This window comes from Peromyscus leucopus, chromosome 1 (genome assembly GCF_004664715.2).
Source record: "Peromyscus leucopus breed LL Stock chromosome 1, UCI_PerLeu_2.1, whole genome shotgun sequence".
NCBI lineage: Eukaryota > Metazoa > Chordata > Mammalia > Rodentia > Cricetidae > Peromyscus > Peromyscus leucopus.
This window is the reverse complement of record NC_051063.1, coordinates 23284183-23307436: the sequence shown is the minus strand read 5'-3', so window position 1 is coordinate 23307436 and position 23254 is coordinate 23284183. Positions and strand designations below refer to the sequence as shown.

At 43.6% G+C, this 23254-nt stretch overlaps 1 long non-coding RNA gene across 1 annotated transcript; it reads left to right on the top strand.

Annotated features, from left to right (window-relative positions):
- The first annotated feature begins 1831 nt into the window (after positions 1-1831).
- Positions 1832-22968, top strand: LOC119087931. The gene is made up of 3 exons (XR_005091490.1): positions 1832-2997; positions 19241-19342; positions 20264-22968. It is a non-coding gene; the product is annotated as an uncharacterized LOC119087931 (long non-coding RNA).
- Positions 22969-23254: the final 286 nt, after the last annotated feature.

The window sequence follows — 23254 nt, the reverse complement described above, 5'->3', positions numbered from 1 at the left end:
TGTTATAAATGTTTTCATAAGGAGTAATGCTGTATAAAGGCCACTGTCCTGACATTTGTGTGTCTGAGGAAATGTATGAGATTGAGTAAATCGCCTCAGGTTAATTCTTGTCAAAGCCCATGTTACAATAATCAGAAGTAGTAGGTTAACATCTGTGATCTAAAATTTTCAGGATATTACCCCACATAGACTGTCTATTTCCACTCCCCTCCTCTCTCTCATTCCCCCCGCCAGCTCTCTTTTTCTTTTAAAAATAGGGTTTGGCTGTGTTGCCCAGGTTGGTCTTGAACTTGTGATCTTCCTGCCTTAGCATTTTGAGCAGCTGAGACTCTACGTGTGTGCTACTATATCTGGTTCCAAATTCCATTCTTTTCAAGTTACACCCATTTATCTGCAGCCTAGTGGCTGTGAACACAGGCCATGGTGTTAGCGTATGCTTTCTGCTCCATTGGTCATTATCTGTGTGACCCTGGGCAGGTCATAGCTTCTTGGTGCCTCAGTTTCTCCATATATAAAATGATTCATTTCTCATAGTCAGATGGGAATGCTCAGTGCTTGGAGTAGTGTCTGGCCAGTAAGAGCCACTGCCACATTCCTGCAGCGCTGCCCGCCTGTGGGCACTCACACAGAGACCCAGAGGTGTGCACTGATGTCTCCTTAGTAGCTTGGCTTTCATGGAAATGATATAGATGTTCTTGAAAGCTAAGTATGGCCAAAAATTAGGGAACTGGATACTTGAAATGGGTCCTAGAGAGGAAGAGAGTTTCCGGAGATACCCTTCCTGCATTATAATTTTGTTTTGATTTCCCTGTTCTCATGTACTTAAAACAGCGAGACTCACACATTCACCTACCTGCTTAGCTAGTTGGGCATCCTTTCAAGAGAATATCCTCCTTGCCATTTTCAAACTAGACTTGTGGTTCATAAGCCTCCACCATCGATACCACCGATAAACTAGGAGCATCTTGCTTCAGAAATCCACACCACCCCCAAATGAGTTGATTAAACCATCTCAGCATCGTCCTTTACTGATCTCTTTCCCAGACATCATATTGCACTTGTTCTTAAATCCTATGAATTATTTCTTTTGAGTAGTCCTCAGCTTTGACCTTTCCCTTTCTGCCTCCTCTAAGACTGCCTTACATCTAATTTTCGTTTCCAGGGACCACTGTAGAGTCATCTGGGGAGAAGGAAGTAAAGTTGAAGAATGAAGGGCTTGCAATGGTCTTGGTTGATTGGTGTAAGAGGTCCTGCCCTCTGCAGGCGGCACCATCCCTACGCAGGTGGGGTCTGGCCTGTATAAGCAGTCTAGAGGAGTAAACTAGTAACCAGTGTCCCTTCATGCTCTCTGTTTCAGTTCCGGCCTCGTTTCTGCCCCAGCTTCCCTCAGTGATGGACTGTTAGCTCGAGGTATAAGTCATACAAACCCTTTCCTCCCCCAATTGCTTTGGTTAGATTGTTTTATCACAGCAACAGAGAAGCTAATTAGGACAGAGTGTTAAGAACTAGGTTTTTGGAGGAGAAGAGGGAAAAAAAAGCACCCTAACCCTAAGAAGGGGAGAATGGGTGACAGTTGTGTGTATCGAGAGTGGAAGGCAGTTTTGAAACAGATTCTATGAGTTGGGGGACTGGTCTCACTTTTCACAAGTCCACAAACAGCTCGTGACTTCAAGCAGGAAGAGCCCAGATGAAGCCTGTGGGAGTGTGACCTGAGTTCTGTGATGGAGCCTGTAGGAGTGTTGGCTCGAGACTGTCTCTGGAGCAGCCCTGACCAGGGCCAGCTCTGATGGAGCCTGAGGGAGCTCTGTAGGAGCTGCCTGATGGAGAGTGTGGCCTGGGTGCTCTGATGGAGCCTATGTGGGCGCAGCCTGGGTGCTATAGACCCAAACATCACAACAAGATTCCTTGTGGTGGATCTGTGAGCAAAGACAGGAATTTCATGAGCGTATTCAGAAGCCTGCCAAGGTAAAAGGTCCCTTCAGACACTGAAGGGCAAGCAGACAGCAGCATGGCAGCTAGGAGACCAAGATCAAATCGACCCCATTTTCAAGGCACCATGTGAGCCTAATGCCCTAGAATTATGGGGCGGGTGAGTAATTAAAGTTTTCTCTGTCTAAGGTTCACGCTAAGCCATGAGTCTTATACCAGGAGCCGTTTCTACAGACACACCACTTAGTTTCTATTCTTCCCCCCCAACTTTGCCCATGTCCCTCCTCTTCTTCCTCTTTGTTCTTCCAAGAATATGACATTATATACCATAAATCAGTTGTGTCATCGTGAGCACAGCATGACAAGGTGGCTTTCTTGCCTGTGTGACACAGGGGGTGGGGTTGAATTTCTGCCCCAGCTTTACTACCCCAAGGTTTGATATCATCACCCACAGAACAGGATTGCCAATGCAATGACCTGAAGGCTTTTTTTTTTTTTGGAATATTGGTCATACTCCCAGCAGAAGAAATGAAAACTGAGGTTTATCTGCATCAGCAAGCACACAATTTCTTATAATTTATGGTCAGTTGTTTCCTTAAATGCCTATCAGTGAAAATACAATCAGCAGCAAGACTGGGGCCAGATCTTCCTGCATTGGGACCACATGACTTCTCTTGGAGACAAAGCATGTGAAATTGATATTCAGATCTCCTTGCTTGAGGCTGGAGGAAGGGAAGGCCACAACCTAAAGACGCTTCATGCTAAGTGAATAGAGAGACTCCTCCCTGCTAACACACAAGGGTTAGTCTCCACAGGCCGCTTCCAGTCAGGAGTGCACAAGGCTTCATGGGCTAACAGCCAGCTTCTCTCAGGGACTTTGGGAAAGGGAGCTATGTGAGAACACACTATTGAATGTAACATTCTATTACTCATGCAGATATATTGAAGGAGGCTATTGAGAAGGAAGAAACTATGATTTTCCACCTGGGGAAATCAATTGCCAGCCAAGACATCTGTTGTTATGCAGCCATCCAAAAGAGATCACTTCTGGTGTCTTCTGAGGTCCAGGTAAATCAGCCAATAGAGAGGAGCTACATCACAGGGAATGTTCTGATGGTCAGGACCCTTAGAACAAGGTCTTAACTTGTTTGATAAATAATATATTTCCAACCAAGTCTTTAAAAACATGGATTAGGATTGTTTGTTAAATAACATTCTGGAATGGTTAATACCAAGGATGCAAATGACAACAAATGCTAGTGAGGATGTAGGGAAAGAGGAGCCTTATTCACTGCCAATGGGAAATTAGTTCAGAGGTTTCTCAGGAACCAGAAATAGGACCACAATTGTCCAGGTGTACCACTTCTCGGTGTGCACCTGAAGGACTCCAAGCCAGCACACTAGAGAGACTTGCATGCCTCTGTTTCTTACTGCAACACTAAGTAGCTAAGAAACAGAACCAGTAAGATGGACGGATAAGGAAAATGCTGCACGTGTATACAACAGGATTTTATTTAACTATAAAAAATAAAATCATAACATGTACAGGAAAAATGGATGCAACTGTAAATTTTTATAATTTTTATTTTTATTTTATGTGCATTGGTGTTTTGCCTGCATGTGTTCCAGATCTTGGACTTACAGACAGTTGTGAGCTGCCATGTGGGTGCTGGGAATTGAACCTGGGTCCTCCGGAAGAGTAGTTAGTGCTCTTAACCACTGACCCACCTCTCCAGCCCTGCAACTGTAAATTTGTATGTTAAGTGAAGTCCCACAGACTCAGAAAGACAAATAACAATGTTTTCTCTCAACGTGGTTCCTAGATAGGAAGTAAATAGGAAGAGCATTGTAAGCAACTTCTAAAAATCTAGAATGGCAGAAACAGCTGGCTATGTGGTGGACAGTAATCCAAAGTTCCTCTGTAACATTGGGGCATCCATCTTCAGCCTACAGGCCTAGAGTTTTTTAGTTACTTCTCTGTGTGTCCTGTAGAATATCTGGCAGTCTCCTTGCAAAGTTCAGTGGTCACCTTCCTATGGTTCCTGCATGTTGATACATTTTGTCAAGCAGTCCAGGCAAGAATAGTTTCTTGTCCAAATGGCTTTTTTTTTGGGGGGGGGGGTGTTTTCAAGACAGGGTTTCTCTGTGTAGCTTTGGTGCCTATCCTGGATCTCACTCTGTAGACCAGGCTGGCCTTGAACTCATAGAGATCTTCCTGGCTCTACCTCTCAAGTGCTGTGATTAAAGGTATGTGCCACCGCCGCCTGGCCAAATGGCTATTTTTGCCAAGAAGAAGATAAACTCCATATAGTGTTAATGCCATCTTTCTCTTTGAAGTAAATCAGTGCTGCCAGGAGCAGACATGTCTCACTGTCCAGAAAAGTCCAAGTTTTTAAAACATTTTAAATGCCATATTATGTAGATCTTTGAAGTGTTTGAAGATTACCTACCTAATTGAAATATATCTATGTATACCTAGAAAACTTAACTAACATGACTATAAGTTTGATTATCAAAGATGACTAATAATCTGCATTTCTTAATTATACATTACAATTTCAAATGAGTTGCACAAACAAAATACCTTAAACAAGAGCAGAAATATACATACAGTATAACAAAATTAACTTTAAATTTGTATCAATAAACTAAAATCCACAGCATTGTAAAATATTTTAAGCAAGTTGTTGCTTTTTAAAAGTAGATTCAGCAATCCACCCTTTTATCCTATCCTATCTATATCCTATATTTCCATATCATATCCCCCTTTCTTCTTTTAGAAAGAGATTGACTATGACCAATGACAATTTGTAACCAACAACCTAAACAAAGAAAACATCTATAATCCATTTTTTGGGAATGTGGGCATAGTTTTCTAGGCTATTTCCTGCTGATAGAGGGCACTGGTAATCTTATGGGGATCCTGAGAAAATTAAGAATTATCATCAAGTCCTGACTGGAATAGTCAATGATGTTGTATTTTTTTCAGCCAGTTGCCTTGAAGCTGTTTGGATGTTGGATCATCTGGGCCTCTCAGGGTCTCTTGGCTAGTCAAACCATATTAGCCTGGAAGCAATCCACAGGTTCTCATCCTCTGTGGAAACAAAAGCAGAACCTCTTTTCCAAAGCAACATATCCTTAGACGTAGATTTTGAAATCAAGATATCTTTAAAAATATACATATTGATTTAACTCAGCAGCTTTTACAATCAATGTCTCTCTGCAGTTAAAAATCCCAAAGACAATATAATCCAGACTCTCTGTGTAATATCCATCTTTGTGTGGCTTATTTTTTATATTACCTTTACTATCTCTTTAAAGACTTTATTTTTTAAAACTATTTCTTTATATAACTACCTATATTCATTTTCTTCTTTCTCCCAAGCCTATGTACACTAGGAAGCTGTTTTTAGCTCCATTTTAGAATCTTTTTTTTTTTTTTTTTAAAGGTTTCTCAGGTTTTAGGTGGAAACTTTGCTCCACGTTTTGGTGCCATTTATAACAAAGTTTTTCTGTGTCCAGCTAGCCGGTGGTTGGGACAAATCTCTCTCCTGCAGCTGCTTATAAAATAATCATTCAGATGCTTATATTAATTATAACTGATTGGCCATTAGCTCAGGCTTATTACTGACTAGCTCTTACACTTAAATTTAGCCCATTTCTGTTAATCTACATGTCACCACATGTTCTGTGGCTTTACCTGTGTGCTCCCTGGATGGCGGGCTGCCATCTCCTCATTCAGCCTTCCTCTTCCCAGAATTCTCCTTGTCTGCTTATCCCGCCTATACTTCCTGCCTGACCACTGGCCAATCAGCATTTTATTTATCAACCTATCAGAGCAACACACATTCACAGCATACAGAACAACATCCCACAGCATAACAAAGCCTGTAGTTTTGGTTTGTTGGGTGTGTGTGTGTGTTAAGATTTATTTATTTATTTATTTATTTATTATTTATTTATTTATTTTTTTATTTATTGTGTATACAGTGTTCTGCCTGCATGTATGCCTGCACACCAGAAGAGGGCACCAGATCTCATTATAGATGGGATGGTTGTGAGCCACTGTGTGGTTGCTGGGAATTGAACTCAGGACCTCTGGAAGAGCAGCCAGTGCTCTTAACTGCTGAATCATCTTTCCAGCCTGAAGCCCATTGTTTTATATGCTAATTTAAAAAGCTATTAAAAACATCATTCTAGAATTCAACTTTCCCAAATGGATTTTGGTGTGTGTGTGTGTGTGTGTGTGTGTGTGTGTGTGTGTGTGTGTACTAGTATTTAAGGGGAGTACTTTTACTTTTTTCCAAGGTATAGAACAATAAATAAATACATCAACATTTCTAACCTGCTTAGAAATATAGGTGAAGTAACACATGGTAAAATTCCATTGAGGGCAATTGTGAGCAGTCATGTTTTCTTAAATTCCATTTGACATAAAGGTTCTGCATCATTTTTCCTCATAGTACCCTGCTGATCCTCAGTGTGTTGAGAATAGTGGTCCCTTAGAGAACCCTGAACACAATATTGATTTTCTCTGTAACCTAAAAAGCCACAGCAAGACATTGGTAAGTTTGGCATAGTTGATGACATTTGTGGGGATCTTTTTTTTTTTTTTAAATGCTCTTATGCTTCTTAAAATTTCCAAAATGAACAAAACATTTTTTAAAGAATTGAAACCCCAGTACTAGGAAGATGGCTCAGAAGTTAAGAACATACACTGCTTTTGTAGAAGACATGAGTTTGGTTCTCAGCATCCAAGTCAGCAACCTCACAACTGCCTGTAATTCCATTTCCTGGGATCTGATGCCTCTGACCTCAGTGGACACCTGTGCTCACAAGCACAGCCCTCCCCAACACATAATTCTTAAAGTAATTAAAAAGAATTAAAGCTCTTTAAAAATTAATTTTTGCTATTCCACTTATTTTCTTTTTATAAAAATGGTATTTTTTTTCAACTATGGATGTGTGTGTGTGTGGGGGGGCATATACATGTGAGTGTCGGTGCCCACAGGAGCCAGAAGAAGGTATTGTAGCCTTTGGAGCTGGAATTACAGGCAGGTGTGCATTGCCTGGCATGGGTGCTAGGAACTGAACTCCAATTTTCTGCAGGAGCAGGAAGTGTTCTTAACTGCTGAGGCATCTTCCCAGTCCCTTCACTTATTTTCATAAAGCAAAAAGAAACTGACTAGTTCATTGCCTTCTAGAAATAGCCCAGAGAATAAAACACATGAAGTCAGCATGTTGTATTGCCTTTAAAAGAGGAAACTGCAATTCCCCAGGTCTTGACTTTGGCATAGTGGGCTCTTGGAGGTCATAGTATTGAAATGTGTGACACCTTGGAGACCTCATTTCTATTCTTCTCAATAATTTTAGATCACTCTGACCATACATCTAGCCCTAGAAAAGTAGACTAGAAAGTCCCTGAGATGCAAATATCTAAGAGATATACAAGGATCTAAGAGATACCACGAGTAGCTGAAGGCTGCCCCGTAGCTTCTCTACTATTTGCTCCACTGGTCTTAAAATTATAGAGACCTGGGATTAAACTTTGAAGGGGGAAAAAAGGTAATTCTTATATTTTACCCCCAAAACTCTTCTCTCTGTATTTGAGTGTGTTTAATTAAGGTTCGGATTTGAATGATATTTTATTCTGAAGTCACATGGTAAAATACAGTATTCAACATTCTCAGTTCCTCTTACTGCAAACCACAGCCATATCGTCAGAAACAGGTCTGAAGGAGAATGAGATGTTGGAAGAAGGCAAAGCCCGGGCTGGGGTTTTGCAAGATGTTACTTCATTTATCAGAGGAATCTCTTTCACAGCCCCAGAGTAAAATTCTGGATATTTTCGGCTGAGGGAGTGTTAGCCCTTTGCACTTCCTCATTTTTCATCAATGTCATTGACAGCTGTAAACTCCCTGCAAATCCAGTACCTTCTGCAAGTCCCAGGTACATACACAGTGCCTAAATCTTGGTCCAAACTTGTAAGAGATATAAGTCTTATTAGAAGATCATCAAAGCAGATCTTGTAAACCTTTTGAAGACTAGTAAGCCAGGGATGGCGGGGTACACCTGTAATCCTCGAAGGCTGTGGCATTGGGATTATGAACTACAAGCCAGTCTGGGCTACATTGAGAAATCCTTTCTCTTTAAAAAGAAAAAAAAAGATTATATTACAGTTCTTATTCATCTGGTTTGTGCATCTCTTGAAAAAGCCAAGGACCTCAGCAGTTAGGTCAGCTTCATCAATTATGGTTCAATACATTCTTTATGTTGCTTCCAAATTTAACCTAAAATAAAAACTGCATTGCTCCTCCGACATGCCTGACATCACGTATGTGGTTTTTTTCTGTCAGCTACCACCTGACCAGCTCTGCAGATACCAACTGGGTGTCTTAAAATGCAGTTCATGACAGTTCTGGGATCTAGCACGCACACATGACTCACCTCACTTCTGATGCCAGTGCTGCATTCAGGCCTCCAGCATTCTGGATCAACTTCAGACGACAAATAGGGACTCCCACAGTCCTACCCCCAAGGTTCAGTAACTTGCTACAATGGCTCACAGAACTGAGGGAAACAGTGCAGTGCTTCCCCTGGCTTATTTTATGGGGCATGATAAAGACTACAGATAAACTGAAAGAACAGACTCTCCAAGAATGCTGAGGACAGGACCTGCTCTGTGGAATTGAGCTGCACCACCCTTTGGCTTGTGGGTGTGTTTATCACCCAGAGATCTCCAAACTCCACGGTCAAGGGTATGGCTGATTTATAACTGTACCTCCTCCCCAACTTCCCTTTTCAGAGATGGGGCTCCACTGGAAGTGCCAAGTCATGGCTGGACCTGGATACTGTGAAGTATCCAGGTGACCATCAGGAGGTGCCTCATTAGAGTAACAGATGCAGGGCTGGAGAAATGGCTCAACAATGAAGAGCACTGTCTGCTCTCCTGGAGGACCCAGGTTTGATTTCTAGTACCCACATGGCAGCTCACAACCAGGGTGTTAGGACCTCCGAATCAGGAACTGAGAACAGAAACCAACTGTCTGCTGCTGCTACAGCTACGCAGCCTTCTAAGTGAAGGAAAACTACATACTCAAAAATCAAGGATTCCACTCTGAACACTCTTCTCCTCTGCTACACATTTTCTACTGTAGGAATTGCTTCCAGTGGACTCTAACAACCAAACTAAAACCTCAAGTCTCCCTCATCTTCCCTAGATCCAAAGAGATGAGAAAAATTGTGGTTGATATTGGGTTTTTATGTTAGTTTTGAGTCCACCTAAGATTCTGACTAGTCATTTTTACTTCTTTTCATTGGCTCCCAGTAAAGTCCTTTTAGCAAAATAGGGCTTTGGTGATCTTGTCTTCTCAGTAGTATGTTAATAAATCCCTAAGTCTCACTTACCACTCAGCTGGTTTACCTTTAGGATGAAACAGAATTGTTTTCTATGCATCCTTTCAGTACTTTTCCATTTTTTTCTCTCATTGTTCATTCATTCATTCAATGAACATTTCATTTCAATAAAACTTCATTGTGACAGGCACTGTCCTAAGAAAAGGTGAGTCTTGAGCTTTCCTCAAGGACTTCACATAGAACTGCTAGAAAAATACAGTGCACATGCATGTCTATGTGCATTAGAAAGCGCCCTCCATCCTGATGGACAGATCTCAGTAGGACTCGGGCTTGGCAAAAGAGAAAAGAGAGGAATCCAGCCCCTTCTTGCCTCTTTGGCCGGGAGACTTTACGTAGAGTGCAGTGAGCAACTCTGTGTTATGGCCCCAGATACCCAAGCAGCACAGAACCACCGTGTGGTGAACATCAAGGAAAGAGCCCACCCGGGAAGACGGAGAGCCTGAGGAGGTTTAATGGCAGAGGTTTCACCTGAGCTGAGATTGAAGGAGCTTGCCAACTAAAGAGAGATGAGCGTGAAGGGCAGAGGGGGGCTACACAAAGCCACACAGCTTTAAAACAGTATGGTGTTTTGCATGACGTTTTATGAGCTCTTCAAGTCATTGATGAGGGCCAGAATGCCGTGTACAGAGTGGGAGGATGGGGGTGGGAGACACTCTAACCATGATCAAGGACCCAGACTGTAGGTTCTTGCTGAGTCAAGCGTCGTCTTCCACATGCAACTTATTTTACCAAGAAACATGTTAGAATTGCGGAATCCTGAGCTCACCCACGACTCACTGAATTAGCCTCTACATTTGAAGATACTCAGCAGTTCGTGTGCACATTAAACAATGAGCAGCACTGGCTTGGGGGAGAGCCAATGAGAACTCAAGGTTTGCTTCTCTGCTTTTCTTTAGATACTGGCAGCTCTGTATTTTCCTTAGGTTTGCTTCCACAGGCCTCCTGTGAGAGGATTTATCTTCAGGGCACCTCAGTGACATTAACCAAAGTTCCCAGTTGGGGAAAACAGACACATTAACTTGCCTCTAGCAACCAGCTAATTAGAACAGAAGGGAGCAAACATGAACTTTTTCCTCTCTGTCTTTGTTCTTAGTACTCAGGCCTGTGTAGCCTGGATCCCACCTCGGAGGTGCTGTCCTCTTATTCTAGCAATTGCTAAAGTCGGAAGGAGGAATGATTGACAACTGTTCAGCCTGAAGGTGGTATCTGAGCATCAGGCTGGGGCAGGGATGGAGGTGACCTAAAACAAAGATAAATAAAGCAGAAACAGCCCTCAAGTACATGCTAGGAAGAAAGGTGAATGTCTGTTCCCACTGGCCCAGCTTCACTGGCATTCAACTACTCAGCTATTCACACTTGGTCTGTGGGTGTGGGTGTGTGCCTACATGTGTATTCCATATGTCAGGCTCAGACCTGCTTTTGTGAGTGACTGCAGGACCATCCAGACTTTTTCAAAGACTCGAGCCCACCCTTAGGGCCCCCAACCCACCCACACTGTTGAAGCTTGGCCTTCCTTCCTGGCCCCAGGTAGCTCAGAAACCTCAAATCAATTGGAGCTAGTAGGCTTTACCTTCTGCTTGTAGATGCCTCATTATTTTTCTCCATAGGAAATATTGAAAGACAAAACATCTAGGATCCAGTGAGGGACTTAACACGTGTGTGATAGTGTGGTCGGAGCTGACTGTGATGGGTCGCTTAAGTCAAAGCCCAGTGCACCCCTACAAACCAGCATTTTCTCTCAGAAGCTGATGAACAGGGCATGGTGGTGCAGGCATGTAATCCCAGTCTTAGGAGGATCAGGAGTTCGAGGTCACCCTTGACTTTATAGCAAGTTCCAGGCTAAAAACATGAAATCAAGAAGTTCCTGTTGAAGGGTAAGTTTGAGGTGCACAAAGGGGGAGCTCTCGGGGAGGAGGCTCAGAAGGAAAACAACACGGCTATCTCAAACAGTTTCTGGGAAATCAGCGAAGAAAACCCACAGGTTACAAATGTATCATCAACCGATGACAGGATCATGTCAGCACAAAAGAGGGATGGTAACAGAAAGGCAGAGGGGTGTTTTGGTGGTGCCTGTTTAGGTTTTAATATCAAATTCTGCTAGGAAACTACGCAAAGCACAATTTGGGTGCTCACCACAAGTTGATCGCTCTGCACCCACATTCTATCATTTCACCTTAGCTATCTTGTTCATCTGAAAGTGTGGTTGCAGATCTAGGGAGAGGGGAAATTAGAGAAGAAATATGAAAATATCTATTTCTGACCCTGCCTTGTCCTCAGGCTGCTGGGGGATATTCAGTCACACCGTGAACCCTGAGTTTGCATTTGCATTAATTAAATAAAATTAACCTTGGGTCAGGAGCCTGCATTAGCAACTAGTTGACAGGAAGTAATCATAGAGCACCAGAGGGCATCCCGGAGTGATAGAGAGACACAGGAAGTAGCAGGGAGGGATTTGGAGTGGGACAGCCTTTTCTGGTTTGGTGAGGCAGAAGTACGGGTCTTTCGGAGACGCCAGTAAGGAGAATAGGGTTTGCTGGTTGCTACTCAGCCTCTCGGAGCTAGCAGGTTTCCACCCCAGCCTTTGAATCTCCAGTCTTATTTATAAATAAAATGATAGAGGTTTAGTTAAAGCTCCCTTTAGCGGCAGCAACAGAGCTGGTGCCTGTGGGCACAGAATTCCTCCTGCTAGGCTGTGGCTAGAGAAGCAAAGTTGCAATTTCTGGCTGAAATAGCAGTAGATTTCAGTGCAGCCACTGTGCTGACGTTAAAACATCAGGCAAATTTAATTATCTGTATTATGATAAAGCTAACAGTTTAGGTCCACATCAATTATCAGAAATACAATGTAGTCTCTCCAGATCTCTGTTATTTACTATAGAAAGTCTTCAGTGAGTGAAGACTTGTTTGAACAGGCCTATATCCTGCTTGAGTTATATTTAAAAAGAAAAAACTAAAAACAAAAGAAAGAGAAGCTGTCTTATGTAATTATCTGGTAGATAGCGATCACACAGGGCCCCGTGGTTAGTGTTTCTTATCGGAAGCAGTGCTAAGGATGAAAGCGAAAGAGACTTGGCGTTTGCAAATGTGGTCTGCACATCTTTACCCAGGCGTCACTTACGGCTCTACAGAGACCCGAGGCCAGACACAGAACTCAGAAACTCTTGAGAGAAACGTGGAGTAATTTTGGGTCTGTTGGACCTACTAGTCAAAAAATGCTTCAGGTTGCCATTTGAAACTTCTTTGCTTATTTTATTTCTTTTCTAATTTTTATTGTGGTTTATGAAACTCTTGGTGTGTGGCTGGTCCTGATGGTACGGGCCTAACCTATCATCACACAGGACACAAAGCAGGAGGATCATGAATTCCATGGAGCTTAAACCAGATAGTGAGACCCTGTCTCAAAACAGAACACAAGTTCTACTATAGCCTGTTAGTGGCATTATCAGTTGCTTTCTGGACTTACCAAAGCACACCCTCTTGTATCCAGTGGCCCTGACTTCATATCATGTCTATTGTGTCCTACCTATGGGCCATACATACACCATTGTTTGTAAATGGGATTTTGAATGGGCAAGGGATATTTACGAACATAAACTCTTAGATACCAGATATGTAAAACAACTTGTGTTTGAAACCTCATGTTTTTATTAACCTTCTAGGAAAACACCCCCTCCAAATAGGTATCATTTCTCTGTACACATCATCCAAGAAGGTTCTTTTGACTCCGTCATGACCAAGCTGAAACTGCCTTACTCCACCTCTTGTACCCTTTGGCGGTCCCCTAAGTGGAGAGGGAACATGAGACCTGTGTGTCTTCATTACAGACGAAGGTCAGTGTCCGTGGACAGGCGTCAGTCTACCTTTAGAAACATTAAACATTTCTCCAAACACACTTTTCTTCTTAATTATGTTTTGCTTAGGAGAATCCTAAGATCCTTTATGTGATTGTGTAGAGAGCTCTGGTGTTGGATAAACCTGTGTTTGTGTGGACTGTTAGCCACCTACTGGCTGGGTTACATAGCCCCTCAGTACCCATTTCTCACTAGTAAATAAGGATAGTTACCTGTTTTGCCTTGTTGGTGCAAAGGATAAAATGAAATAACTCATGAAGAACATCTAATCAGTGTTCAGCAGACCAAATTTCATACTTGATAACTTCCTCCCTTCTGGGTGATGGGTTGCAGAACGAGTGTCGGAGAGAGCTGACTGGTAAAGGGAGGCAGAATGGCTGGAGAGGTGGCTCAGTGACTAAGAGTGAACCACACTTGCAAAGGGCACAAGTTTGAATCCCAGCACCCACACCAGGCAGCTGACAACTGCCTGTAACTCCAGCACAGGGATCTGCTCTGCTCTTCTGGACTCTCCAAGTACCTGCCCTCACATGTATATACACCAGCATTCAGACAGACACAAATGCACATGCCATTTTTAATTTTTTAAAAAAGAAAAATAGCAATGAGGAGTTTAAAGGCTATCACTTTGGACTTTCAAATCCATGTGTTCAGGACGTCGTCCCCTAGCAAATGAAGTCATTTGGATTTTTAACGCCCAGTGACCCGAGGTCTCGGGAGCATGCCCTGTTGCTTTGTGAGATTGCTCAACTCGCCCACAGAGACCTGTGTGACACCTGTTAAAGTTGACCAGGTTCCAAGTGGCCACAGTTCTAATCAATGTCCCAATAACCTCGAGGCCCATCTCCATGTGTAACTGTGATAGGGTCCCTCTGACTTTTCCCCAAGGATTTCAGGGAATTCTCAAGGAATGCTTGCTTATAGCTAACCACCACTGACCACCGGAGTCACAGGTTATAATTCCCCCAGACACCGAACAGACCCTAATATTTAACAAAATTTTATTGAAGGAGATGTGGGAATAATGAAAAAAAAATAGCAGTGGAGAAAATCCCTGAGCCATTCTTTGGGTTGCCTGTCAGCCCCCTCCCTCTACTGTGTGGTAGGGACCTATCCCCTGATAAACATCCAGTGTATGGCTGTGCCTCCCTGTCTCAGATGCCAGACAAAAGAGTTTCAAGGGTGTAAACTGTACTTACAGTAGAGACATCCTTTTTACATAACCACTGCCTTTTATGAATACAGCAAGTGCTCAAAAATGTTCGTTGAATGATGTTGTTACTGATGGAGGAACTCTTCTACAGTGCCCTGAGGTACTAAGCGTTTGAGGACTACTATTAGCATACCTCTTCTCTCATCTCTCTTCCTCTGTGCAAGCCTCAAAAAAAAAAAAAAAAAGTTCTGAGAAAATATAGCTCATTGCCAGTTTTATTCCGGTGACTCCTGCTTACTTCTGTAAATGACCTCCAGAAAATAGAGAGTTCCAGAAAAATGCATGGCACTTGGTTGGAATGTTCAACTTGATGCGGTCCTGCCGAAGCCTGGCTTCAGGTTCTGAGACAAGGAAGGGGCATTGGTGGAAGAAGAACTGTTGGACCACAAGATGCGTTTCACACAAGTGGCCAGCCCTGAATATCTCTAGCCGTCTTTATTTATACTTCAAAAACAAGCATGTTTTTCTATAATAACAAACACGTTTTTAACTACCCTCCAATGTTAACCTCTGGCAAAAACAATTACGCCAAATATGTTTTTTCCCAACTTTTAAATCAAAACATCTTTTAAGCCAAAAACAATGCTTATCATTTTGCTAGCTTGGCTAAACTTTGAGCCAGGTACATCCTGTCCTTACAAAGTTAAAAGGTGACAGGATATCCAAGAGGAGCCCCAGTGAGAGCCTATTATCAGTGTCGTAGCAGAAACCAGAGGCCTCGAGCCAGACCAGTGACTCAGGGTCATGAACACTTGCAATAAAAATGAGTGAACTAAAGGGTCAACTGTGTGACTCAAGGAAGCCACACTACAGCTGCCAGGACAAGAGTCTTCTCTCTCTCTCTCTCTCTCTGTCTCTCTCTCTCTCTCTCTCTCTCTCTCTCTCTCTCTCTTTTCTTGTTTTGTTTTTGTTTCTTAGTTTTACTTAGTTTATTTATTTTGTTTGTTTTTCCTTTTTAGTTTGGTTTGGTTTTGTCAGGGAGGTTGCAAGGGCAGAGAGAGGGTGGATGTGAGGGGACAGGGAGATAAGTGGGATTGGAATGCATGATGTGAAATCCATAAAGAATCAATAAAAGTTAAAAAAAATAGGCACACATCCGCAGAAACAACAATATCATTCAAAACTTAACAAAGCATATTTGCAGAAATAGGGGTGATCTGCTATCAGCTGCTTGTATACAGTTAGCTTGTATTTTCTCTAACTGTTCCCCTGGCCTACAAAGGAGTCTTTTGCCTAAGCCTCTTTCTAAAGGGTGGACTTTGGGAAGGCATTCTCTCCATTTTGCCACACTGTCCTCAATGTTCTGTCCCAGCGTTGGGGGACATAGCTAACAGCCCTGTGCCGCTTCCTTACATGTGCCCATGAACTTCACCTGTCCCATGAGTGACTGACAAAGTAAAACTAAAAGCCGCCCAGAGAATCATCAATATGAGAGAAGAGAGTGTACAGGCCACGTAGTCCCGGTGGTGTTCTATGCTGTTCCACGGTCTCCTGGCCCTTGCCAAGCGAGAGACCGTCTCCTTCTGGCTTTACCTCGCAGACCCCCATTGGACAAGCACCCGTATGCCAATCCAAAACTAGGTCACACGGCTCCCAAGAAGCCCCTGTAGTATCATGTTCATCGGTGGGTTTTTGGTGCCTCAGTAGCTGTTTCTGACCACTCTTCTTGGTGACGAAAGCATTTACTCAGGGTCAGGGCACACTGGAAAGGGATGCAGAACAGGTTCATCTTTTTCTTGCGGACACAGCTAGAAGCTGTGCGCTGGAAAGGACCTTTCTTTCCTCTGTTTCTGCATTCTCCAGCCTAAGGCTCAATTCGGGCATCTGAGAATACTCAGTGGTGGACCCAAGCCCCTCACGACAGAGATGCTGTTTACTCTCTCTGGTTCCATGCCGTTTACTACTTGGTTTGATAAAGAAAAAGGACAACAGGTTGACTTTCCCATGTTCGCAATTTCCCTGAATAGTCCTGGTGTCTATCTTGGGAAAAAATGGCTCTTTCCCCGAGGCCTCGTACAACACTGCCCTAGTGGAGTTAAGGAATGGAGCTTCTTAAAACCTAAAACAGTCTTGGAAGCTTAAAAGAAACGATCCCCAACAGGGAAGTGTGCAGGGGAGCCTGGGACGTATGAGTACACTTCCCGACATGCTCACACTTTCTTTTCTATGCGGTCTGAGTCTGCTCATAGGTGCTTAGTTGAAGCAGGTGCCCATCTCCCTTTCCCTGCCCCGGTTAGTGGCTCAAAGTCAAGTTCAGAATGTCACTGCGGCCCTGCGCTAACCCTGACGCGATCAGATAAAAGTCAGGGCTCCTAGTTTCCTAGAGGGCCGGGGACTAAGTGGAAGAAGGAAGTTATTACCACCTGCCCCTCCACACACACACACACCAAACTCTCCTCTGCACCTTCATCTGTTTTCGTCCTGCTACGGACAAACAGATGGACAGTTATGCCAACAGACGGAAAGAGAGGCTAGGTCAAGCGAAGCACCATGTGAAAAACCAAGTTTACAGTGCTCAGGGCTGAGTTCCAGCGAGTGTCCAGGGCTGTGGCTACACCATTGTAACAGACAGAACTGGATGGAAAAATGCCCACTTTCCCAGGCACCCTGATGGCTCCTGCTGCCCTCACCACCCCTCTGGGACTTATCTCTCCTCTGGGTCGCTCAGAAGCCCTCACAATCAACAACCACAAGAGTAACTCTTGCCTCAGCAAGGCATTTCTGGGATGCTTCTCCGACATTTCTGCATGTGACCATCCTGAATGGCCAGGGAGGTGGCTGGGCAGCTGGGTGAATTTTTGGAGTGCCAATCACTGGAAAGCATCCAGGCTCAGCGCATTGCTCCATCCCTCCCTGCTTCTTGTGTTACTGACTCCCGTGAGGATCGCCCATCTGTTTTGAATTCTTTGGAGGCTCTTTCCACTCATCAGACATGCAACTGTATGCAGTCTTGGTTTTTATATAACGTTCTCGGTGTGTGATGCATTTCTCTAGTTTGTTTTAAAGTCCCCAGTGTGAAACATACCTAAGGCAATGTTTTGTATTCTCCATGACACATAGCTGACAGAGGGGACTAGGTGTACCCTACACACCCTTGAAAAGAAAGAGTGTTGCTGAGATGGTCCAGTGGCTGACCCTGTCACACTGATGCTCAGTCAGAAAACAAGAGCTCTGCTGACCTGGCTTTGAACTGTCCCTCGGGACCTGCATTGCCTCCCCAACAGCCCTTAAACGTCACTTCCGCCACGTGGCAGTCACCTGTGGAAGTCATCCTACCCTTCTTTTCATTCTGAAAACACTCAAAAAGAGTTGGTGTGCTTGTGGAAAGGCCCCTTGTACTCTCCACCCATGACTTTGCTGCCATGAGGCAGTTCTTGAAGACAACTTCCCCAGGCGTTACTTGGAAGGGAGGGGTGCAGGCAGCTCCCGTCACATGTGCCTCATATGCTCAGCCACAGCTCAGTCATGCGTGTGTGCGCGTGTGCGCGTGTGCGCATGTGCGTGCGTGCGCGCACTCTGGCCCTTGTGACATCTTCTGAGGCTGGCAGGATGCTGGCAAGCCCCGCGCCTGCTCGCACTTTCACTTAATCGGCTTATCTTTTAGTTTCTCTTCAGATTCTCAGAAAAACACAGGCGAAAGTTTGCCCTTGACATCAGGGAAACACAAGTTGGGCATGTAAAAAGTTTGCCAAAACTCCAGTGTATCTGTGACCTTCTGAGTTTTAAATATTTAAATGTTTAAATTCAAAATGTTTAACTGTTAATCGTGTGTGTGTGTGTGTGTGTGTGTGTGTGTGTGTGTGTGTGTGTGTGTGTATCCTCTCAAATACAGGAAGGATGTAGTAAAATAAGTAGAGCTCACAGTCTCCTGGCATGGACGAAGCTATTCACTGTCACTAGTTTCGTGAGATAGCCGAGAACGCAGAGGGAAGAAAGAGAAATAAAAGGAATTGAGAGTTTAACACCCCTCCCCCACAATCTTTACAAAGGATTTTATAGAGGAATTTCCCTCAAATTTTATAAAAAAAAAAAATGACAGAGAAAGATCTCAATACTAACAACATTGTGGGAGTGATTTTGTTGTCTTTGAATACCACAGCCTTTCAGTGGCCAGGACACTTTAGAGAACATATTCTAGAGAAAATGAGAGTCTGCAGGAAGGCCAAGAGCTGTGGTGTAGAAATCACGTGCATCACTTCTCTAGGAGGAACACACACGACCTTACGTTTGAACAAAACCCTCTTGATGGTCTAGTGTACTCCTTTCCAGCCATTTCTTACGCTAGTTATTGGGCTTGGCGCTGCACCCAGCATGCTGCTCAGGCACAGTTAGTTGTAAGACCACTGGACCATTGCTCCACCCATCCCCTCACTCCGGCTCTCATACACACCCTTTCCGCACACACAACAACTTTGTCTCTTAGCTGGGATTCTGGTGTCAGTGAGCTTACATTTGAGTCCTGGCTCACCAAGGGTGTAAATGTGGGGAAGTTACTCGGCAACCTGGTCCCCACTTTTTCATCCATGTGAGGCTTGAACCGTCTCCTCCCATAGGGTCCTATAAGGATGGAGAGATGTGCAAATTGTGTGCTGACTTCATAGTAAATGCTCAACATACAGAGACTTAAAATGACATTTGGGCTGGAGAGACGGTTCAGTGGTTAAGAGCACTTGACTGATCTTCCAGAGGCCCTGAGTTCAATTCCCAGCAACCACATGGTGGCTCACAACCATCTGTAATGGGATCAGATTCCTTCTGGTGTATACATAAAAATATATGCATAAATAAGTCTTTTAAAGAATGACATTTGACAATGACTTCATATTTCTAGGTAGCTGTGGTGCCTGACATTTCCACATTTCCATGATTGGATGATAACCTGTAACACAAACACAACTCACTATGACTAATCTATTTCCACTGAGCTTGACAGGTAATTTCCAGTTTGGGGCCACAGTACTGTAATGAAAGCATGTTGTAACTAAAGCATGTTCTTCCCCTCTCTTCTAATTCTTTTCTTTAGAAGAATTCTTGGAATAGTCTTTCTAAGTAGAGTCATTAACCTTGAGTAATTTAAGTAAAAGTTTTATATTTTGCCTATTTCATTCAGTGTTGTAAACAAAGTACACACACACACACACACATACACGAGAGAGAGAGAGAGAGAGAGAGAGAGAGAGAGAGAGAGAAATACCTTTTTGTACCTATGGCTTCCTCTATACTTTGTATGATTTCCTTAGAGAGATTTTGAGCAGTAGAATTATTTGAGCAAACTATAGGACAAATGGCCTGGCCTCCACATTATATAAATACTATAAATGCTGCATTGTGACAATTTACTCCACTATCAACAATTTATGAGATTACCAGTTTTAAATATCTAGTGTATTAACATATTTAGTGTATATATCCAGTGTGTGTTACAATTTAGAGAAGTCTTGGTCAGTTTAACAAGGGGAAAAATCCTGTTCAAATTTGGTCTTGATTAAAAATTTTATATTATTTTGGCCAGGCGCTAGTGGCACATGCCTTTAATCCCAACACTCGGGAAGCAGAGCCAGGCGGATCTCTGTGAGTTCGAGGCTAGCCTGGTCTACAGAGTGAGTTCCAGGACAGCCAGGGCTACACAGAGAAACCCTGTCTCAAAAAACCAAAATAAATAAATGAATAAATGAATAAATGAATAAATAAATAAATAAATAAATAAATTTATATTATTTCTTTTGATTGAAATTTCCGATTACTTGGTAAGCCAATCATTTCAGTTTGGGATTTTGGAACAAGGGGAACTGAATACTGCCAAGTTTCCTGATTTGACAAGCAACATTATTGTTTTCCCTTCCTGTCTCCACAGATAAACACCCGGGACATGGCTGCTTCCTTTCTATTTGGGTCATGGAAGTCAATTTTCACAGGACAAACAGAGCTGAGCAGGAAGCGTGCTACTGCCTTGTTCCAAAGGTCAACAGAAGATACTCCGTCAGTATATTTGTTAGCTTCCTCTTCTCTGGCAGATGCCTGACAAACACCTTAAGGAAGGAGACATTTTTCTTGCCTCGCTGTCTGAGTGAGCGCCGGCAATCCTGGCAGGGAGGGTGTGGTGCAGCAGAGTGGACCCACACCACCAACAAGGAGGGATGGAGACAGAATGGGGGTGGGCATGAATTCAGAGTAAGTCTGCTCTCCAGGGCTCTCCCCATCTCTTTTACTTTCCAGGGCCCCTCAGTCTACAGGATGGTGGGGTGCTATCCACATCCAGCACAAGTGTTCCCCACTTACACAATTTTCCCTGGATGTGACCTCACAGACACACCCATGAGTGAACTTTACCAGTCTCCTAGTTGTGAACTTTTCAGTATAATGAAGTTGATAAGTTTAGCCATCAGGGGTTGTGGAGATGGCTTGATAGATCAAGTGCTTGCCCCAAAGAATTTGGATCATCAGAACCAGTGTAAAAGTCAGGCGGGTGTGGTAGCCAGCCTGTAATCCCAGCAAGCTGGAGGGGAGGTAGGGAGTCCCTGGAGCATGCTGGCTAGGTAGACTAGCCAATGTAAGAAGCTCAGGGATCAGCAAGGGACCCTGCCTCAATACATAAGTGAATAGTCAAGGAACACACTCAACATCAACCTCAGGCTTCCACACATATGTGTACATGCACCCATACACCTACATAATGTATATACAACACACACACACACACTCAACAAAGGAAAGAAAAAAGGTTAGTCACAGTCAGTAAACTTGAAATTAGGGGAACAGTCTGGATTATGATAACAAAACTCCTCAGATGCTGTTCTGTAACAAGAGAGACCACTGAGAGGACGGCCCAATGCTGCTTCGGAATATGCTATTGCTATAGAGAAGTCTGTATGAAGAGCCAAATCATACGCGGTTCTCTTCTGGGTATCCATGTACCAGGAGAGGGTGAGAGGCAGTGGAGAAGGTGGCTGGACTGACAGCCATGGCTGGCCCCATTAGGCTGTGTGGAGCTGATACATCGTTCGCCCCTGGAGGGACAGATCTGACAGGTGGTAGGAATATGTGGAACCAGTGGTCATGCCTGAGATTCACTGACACATTTTTCCTTCTTGGCTTCTTTTCTCTAGAATTCATGCATAGTTTTTTTTTTTAAAGTATTTTATACATGTCAATCCTTGTTTTGGGTTCTATGATTATGGAAATGAATTTAAAAGAATCAATTCTTGCTTCTAAGTACCTCACAGGCTGTTATAGACAATCAGACAGAGATATGATGGCAAAATGCTGTATTGTGGGGGCTCTTTGTAACAGACCTAGGATATCTTGGACTCTTCTGATCCTGGCTGGATGAAGACTCTTAAGATATAAATGGCTATGCCATTTACTAGCTGGGTAATAGAAACAATTTAACTTCACTGGGCTCTAGTTTGCTTATGGACAAAATAAGGACTTTAAGATCCCTACTTCTCTGAATAGTGAGGTCAGAGTCATAAAACACCTGTGAGGTTATTAAAACGATGGCTAGGTGTGGTGATGCACATCTATCGTCCTAGGACATGGGAGGTAGAAGAAGGAGGACCAGGAAGAGTTCAAGGCCAGTCTGGGCCACATGAGACCTACTTTCATAAAACCAAGTAACCACATCCACACGCTGGGATGGAATGACGGCAATAATGATAAATTTGGTCAACTTTTGTGCTAGATACTGGGAGTATGGCATGGGCAATCTAATATTTCAAGCTCAGCCATGGAAGAGCATAAAGCCAAACCCTTCCTGCACATTAACACACACGTATCCTGTGAAAGGAAGGAGGCACACTATCAGGGGAGGCGCACCCACTTCTGAACCTGTGACAATTTGTCTGAAACAGAAATATTTTCACCCAAGGGTTTAGGAGGATAGTGTTATTTTTTTTCCTTCAATGGTTAATATTGACTGACAACTTGGCAGGATTAGACTCACCAAATAGACAAGCCTCTGGATACGTGAGTGAGGGAGTGTCTAGATTAAGTTAGTTGAAGTGGGAAGACCCATCCCAAATGTGGACAGCACTATTCCATGGGCTGGGGTTTCAGACTGCTCACATAAAAATGAGGACGGTAACCCCTCCGCTCAGGGCTGGGGCATCGGTGCGGAAGAGGAGGCAGACAGCCTGTAAGAGCCGGTGGGGATGGAGGACACCACGGAAGCAGTGTCTCCCAGGACAACAGGATTGATGCAAGCGGGAACTCGTGGACACTGTGGCCTCATGCCCAAGGCCTGCACAGGTCCGAGCCAGGTGGGGTCCCGGTGCTGAGAAGAAGTGGACATGATCTCCCATCCTGACCCAGAGGCTATCTCCAACTGACAGCCACCGACAGGAGAAACTGGTATTCTCCAATGGAGTCTCACTCTGTATCGAAACCACACTCAAGGGCGGGCCGCATGCACAGCTATAGCGGCCGACAGAAAATGAACTCATTGGCATTTTCAGGGATGTTTTGTCTCTTCCATCCTGGGTTTGGACTTCCTTTTTTTTAACCTTACTTGTCTTGCTTTTCTGTTTCCCCATTTTATGTTTTTCATGGGTTTTATGTGTATGAGTGTGTATGTGTGTATCTATCTCCCTGTGGGCACGTATTTCTTTCTTGTGCTCTTTTTTCTTTTACTGCCCCCCCCCCCCCCCCCGTCCATTTACTTTGCTTTATTCTGTTTTGTTTTGTTTTTTAATTGGCCCGCGTGTTTTCTAAAGAGAGAGAAAAAGGCGGCATGGGGTTGGATGGGTGGGAGTTGGGGAGGATCTGGGAGGATCGAGGGAGGAGAAACCATGATCTGAATACTTTATGAAAACAATTATTTTCAAGAGAAGAGGAGAAAGCTAGCTGA